This window comes from Sinocyclocheilus rhinocerous, unplaced genomic scaffold, assembly GCF_001515625.1.
Source record: "Sinocyclocheilus rhinocerous isolate Xijiao unplaced genomic scaffold, SAMN03320098_v1.1 scaffold395, whole genome shotgun sequence".
Taxonomy (NCBI): Eukaryota; Metazoa; Chordata; class Actinopteri; order Cypriniformes; family Cyprinidae; genus Sinocyclocheilus; species Sinocyclocheilus rhinocerous.
The window spans coordinates 724,916-730,865 of record NW_015660890.1 but is presented as its reverse complement, the minus strand read 5'-3'; the positions used below and the strand labels follow the sequence as shown (position 1 = coordinate 730,865).

General features: G+C 34.9%; 1 long non-coding RNA gene across 1 annotated transcript in view; it reads right to left on the bottom strand.

The window, feature by feature from the left end:
• Nucleotides 1-1,643: 1,643 nt before the first annotated feature.
• Nucleotides 1,644-5,950, bottom strand: part of LOC107725956 (uncharacterized) — an 8,597-nt gene continuing 4,290 nt past the window's right edge. The window contains exon 3 of the long non-coding RNA XR_001638184.1: nt 1,644-1,744. This is a non-coding gene — a long non-coding RNA (uncharacterized LOC107725956). The remainder of the gene's footprint in view (nt 1,745-5,950) is intronic.

Below are 5,950 nucleotides of genomic sequence, written 5' to 3'. Positions count from 1 at the left end.
GAGAGGAGCCCCCAAATGACCAACTAACAGCCTTCTTTTGAGGAGTACAACAGGCAAATTTTTGTGCTTCTCTTTCAATAGACTTTAGTCAGGGCAGCTGCAGATTTAATTTTTGACCGGAATGAAGTACAGTGTGTTCAATGGATTGTTTTGTTTAAAAGAATAGTTCACCCAGAAATAAAATTTTGCCCTCGGGTCATCCAAGATGCAGATGAGTTTGTTTGTTCATCTGAACAGATTTTGAAAAATTCAGCATTATATCACTTACTCACCAGTGGATCCTCTGCAGTGAATGGGTGCCGTGAGAATGAGAGTCCAAACAGCTGATAAAAACATTACAACAATACACAAGTAATCCACACAACTCCAGTCCAACAATTAATGTCTTGTGCTTGTAAGAAACAAATCCATTAATTAAGGCATTTTAACTTTTAACCTTTGTTTCTTGCCGAAATACTATAATCCATAATAACCCTCCCTTTAGTGTTTAAAAAAAGAAATACATCAAAATCCACCAACATATTTGTTTAGAACTGTTTTGGACTGTTTCTGCTTGTAAACGGTGCTTGATCTGTGCATATTTCTCTTGATTCAGACTGGACAACTTTTTCACTGGAGAAAGCAATATTATGAATAGAGGAGCAACAATTTTAAGTTACAAATTTCTTAATGAAGAAGATTTTTTTTTTTTTAATACAAACACACAGATTTTCACTCCACAAGATGTTAATTGATGAACTAGAGTCGTGTGGATTATTGTGATGTTTTTATCAGCTGTTTGAACTCTCATTCTGACGGCACCCATGTGATGAAATGCTAAACTTTTCCAAATCTTTTCTGATGAAGAAACAAACTCTTCTACATCTTAAATAGCCTGAGGTTGAGTACATTTTCAGCTATTTTAAATTTTGGGGTGAACTGTTCCTTTAACAACATGGCAATTTTTCAGCTGATAAAACATCTAACATACTTCCAAAAGATTTCTTAAGAAGATTTTTATTAATCAAAAAATTAATTAATCCGGTATAATCAATGTGAATATATCCATTTATGTATCATGTTATTCTACTATTATAATCATGCATTTGCCTGTGTGTATAGAGGCCTGCAAGAGAATTGAATGTGCAGTCATTACAAAGATACAGTATATGGTGAAGCTGCACATCCTATTTTGATATTAGACAAAATATATAATGAGGACTCCTTGTTCAACTTAACATAAATTGAGGCCTCCTTTCTTCTTCCTAAAAAAACAGATTGGGAGTCACAGCCAAAAAAGGTAAAAAAAATGGATTAACAATGACAACAATGTATGAAATGTATTAAACAGGTCTTGAGGAAAAACTGTATGAAGTGTGCAGACACAGGATCTCTGGATTCTCAGCAGTCTCTCTCAATATCTCTGATAATAAAGTCTATCTTCTGGCATCAAAACCTCAAGACTTCAGGAGTGATTTCTCACAGAAGCGGCAGAAACCACCATACTTTCAGCCGAATTCATAAACGAGTTTTGAAAGTTGCTATAGGTTATGTCTACGAGTCCAGATGTGTGGACCGAATGTTTGTGACAATTCTAAGTTGCACTTTTCATGTAATTCTGTGGGCACAGACTCAGTACAGAAAGTGGGATACCTTTGGGGTGCTCTCTCGCTGTCTGATTATGTAGTTGAGGTTGTTCGTGATGTGTGTGTCCAGACCGCGGGCCAGGTTCCAAGGTTTGCAGATCCAGTGGTTATCCAGTCCTCTGAAATTATCATTGACAAATAAGGATGTCAAGCAATTAAATTTTTTATCTAATTAATTACATGATGTGCCAATTAATTAATCTAATTGATCAAGTCACTGTCTTAGGCCCTGTTTACACCTGGTATTATGATCCGATCACAAGTGGACAACGCTAAATAGAAACACAGGTGTGAACAGGGCCTAAAACGTTTTGAGCTTGTCCACTTTTGACCACTTCCAGAGGTAGTTGAATATGCATTTGACCGGACTGCGTTCATAGTGTGGATGCTCATGTGGTCGAATGCATTCAAACAGACACTAAAGTCCACCTAATTTCCACTGACTGAGCTATTTCTCAAACATTACGATGTTCCTTTCCTATCCGTTAATCAACAAAATTACAATGTTTAATTAGATATAAATTAAATTACAATTGATAAGTGTATGTGACCCAATAAAAATAAATGTTTTTCTTTTCAGTGGTTTAGTTTTGAATGCACATAACCAACAAGAGAAAACGGAGAAAAACAGAATAAATGCCATATAATGGTAATTGGTGTATTCAAATTTCCAATATTGTTAGTTTTCATATTTATACAAATATTATGCCTTATGAATTTGTCTTTATGATTTTTTTTATATTATTACTTTTCAGTATATTCATATATCCAATATTTATATTGAAAGGAGTGAAATTATTTCCTTATGAAATAAATTCTTTGTGAAGCCAAACACTCAGGAACTCTCGCAAGGCAAATGCCATGCCACAAAACACTGGGCTTTGATCTACTCGTGAAGCCAAACACTCAGAAACAATGGGCTTTGATCAAGATCTGGAAGAAAGACCATTTGCTCTTCAGTCCCTTCACCCATCCTTCCCCCCTGGGCACATGGTCCAGGTCACTAAAAGTTGACAGAGAAATGCCAAGAACTCAAGTTGCTATGCTCACATAAAACATTTACTATATCTTCAGGATTCATGATCGTAAACTTTTCATGTTTGGTGTCATTTTAAAGGTCTTTGTGCGATTGGTAAATTGGTTTCAATTTCACAGTAGTCATTTATATTATGAGAAAGATTTAAAACTTTTGTAGAATTGTGTTGTGCTGAGGAGGGGGGGTGTCCCCCTTTAGGGATCTGTGAGAATGTTTATCTATCTCCAGCCAGGTGTGACCCTTGATCACCGAAACTAACAACCAAAAGGCCTTATGTTTTTACAACTGATGTAAAGATTTCTTTATTTTTGTTCTGGTATTATCATATCGAAGTTAGAAATTCAAATATTGTGACAAAATTTATTTTGTAGGGTGCCACAAGTTTGTTAAAATTTCCAAAGGGTGCCACGACTAAAAAAAGGTTGGGAAACACTGCTCTATACTATGTATTTTCCTAAAGTCAGGTATGCATCCTTTGCTCTTAGATTTATCTTTGAGAATTTGATGTCTTGTATTGATTTGATATCTTTGAATTGATTATGTAATTGGCATGATACAAGTTTACCTGACAACTAATAAATTGTTATATTTGATTTATTTTGAACTTTTCTTGAAATCATTATGACTAGTAAACTGTGAGGAGGCTTTTGTTACCGCAAATCTACGGCCAGGATAGGTCAAACTGAAGGCTCATGAATGATAGGAGCAGTAGGCACGTCATCGGAGACCTTCTGATTTCTGTCTATCGCTGATGTTAGCAAGTTGTACGGGAAAGGACTAAGTGAATTACACTTTTTGTCATAAGCAAGCAGTAGGCGGCAGGCAAAACAGGTATTAGTCTACCTACACCCTCTGACTAACATCGGACTGGCGAATTTGTGATCGTAAGATCCACGTAAGGCAAACGTGAGACTTAAAAGAGACATTAGGTCCCCAGTGAACGGATAATTGAAAGTATTGAGTCCGGAATAATCAAATATCTAAATTAATATTTGTGATCTTTAAATTTAGGCAATATTTCTAAGCAATATTTCTAATTAAAAACTGATCACGTGAAATTGGAGTCAGATTGAACACGGAGCTAGACTAAAAATTAAACTAAATCCTGATTAATTCAGAAGCGCAAGTAAAAGACCGAATACGCATTAAACCTTCGACCAGGCCGCTGGATTCCGCTTTTTGGGCTGGCGGGTGGATTCTTACAATATCTATGTTTTACATTATTCATCATGTATCCTATGATTTTTAGTGTTAATCTGTGTATGACAAAAAATTTTGCTCTGAAGATCCATTTCTTGTGTCAACAATTTTAGGGTCAGGGACAGATGTGCCTTCCATCGTTCTTGTCATTTCAGCAAAACTATTATCTATATTCAAGTGATAACACAAGAAATAAGATTTGATGATTTTCTCTGAAACCAAATTACAAGATGTTTCATGTCAAGAAATATAGCTTGTCTAACTATTTGACTAACTATTAAACTACATAGCTTTGTCTAACTAAAAGTGTCTAAAACCACAATGTCTGTGTAAGTTTTGCAATCTAGGATGCTGCAACATGACCCCTGTGGTGCAAAGTGCATAGCCAACAAGAATGTAGGGGGTTTACCCAATGCTTATAAGATCTTACCATGAGTTTATGAACTTCCTGACTTAGCCACTTCTACTTCTTCTCTTGCATCTTTGCTCTAGCAGTCAGTCCTGTTTGTGGTTTGTTATTTCTTTAATGTAGAACTATTTTACTCAGAAATCTTAAAATGATTAACAGATGATGGTTATTAAAATTGAATCTTGTTTCATTTATAATCCTTTTTGTCATTCATTTGCTTATTCAAATAAGTTAGTCAATAAATTGATATTCCATCTGCATCGACTCGTCTGACTGGATCTCATTTGCATCAGTAATAAAATTAATAGGCCTACATGAAATATGTTTCAGTTAAATAATTAACACAACAAAAGGGAAAAAAATGTTTATGGCCACACCACAAGTTTAAGGAAACAGAGATGGCTGAAAGTGCATCCTGTTTGTTTATTTATTTGACAAAGGTATAGTTTGGTTCTTACTGTGACTATTCATAAATAAAAGTAAACCCTTTAAAATGTCTTACTCCTATCTTTATGACCAAAAATGACAGAATATTTTAGTTTTTACCACCGTGATAAGGACAATATCCTTCTTTGCGCCGGAGCCTCTCGCGTGCACACGACATATCATTTATAGAATTGCTAGATGTTTATAGGCCTATGTTGTTTTAACGAATGCCATTATAATTTGTGTTTAATTTTATAACTGTATATAACATTTTGTGCTATAATTTTATAGTTACTTATATTTTTTCAGATTTTTATCGTATTTTGTTCTGAATACCTGTAAAATTTAAGGAATTGCTGACAACTCATAGGTGACTAATGTTTTCTCTCTCTCAACGCAATTTTGACATATGTGTAGCAAATTTTTTATCCATGCAGTAAACGTTTTAAAAATAGGTTTGGGGGGAAAAAACCCCAAAACAAACAGACAAAATGTGTTCAGCTCATATGTAAATTGCTCATATGTATTATTTGAAAGATCAGATAAAAGCCCACATACACTGCCCATAGACCCTCCCCTCAAAAGAAATCAGGACAGAAGTGGTCGGAAGTGGACAGAGGAGATGGATTAAAACACCAGGTGTAAATGTGAATGTGACTCCCTCATCTACTTGTGATCCGATTGACCAAAATCCATCTTAATACCAGGTGTAAACAGGGCCTTAATGAGAGAGTCATTCAGTCATTCAAACGGCTGATTCATTCAGAAACAAAGCAAGTGACTGTCTTTATGAATGGGTCACTGAATCACTCGAATAGTTCAAAACATGGATTCATTCAGTAATAAAACAACATGTTTTGCTTGGAAAGGCACAAGTTCTGCTGTGGCTTTGTTTGAACCTATTTCCATTGGCAAAATTGAGCAAAACAGATAATATTGACAATATTGTGTTGTAAGATTCTATAACACCCCTGTGCTCTTCTGTGTCCTCCTATATGCAGCATTAGATCATGGTCATAAGACATGTTGTTTTCCTTAGCTGGCTGTCTAAGTCCTTTTCCTTTACTTGTGCTGAGCTGACAGGGACCCACTTTATATTAAGTGGCCTTAACAACTATGTACTTACATTTAAATTAATAATTTGGTACAATGCACTTATTGTGTACATACATGTTTTTACATTATACTTATATTTTAAAAATACCTGCATGTAATTACATTTGTAATTAATTTCTGTAATTACATTTATAATTA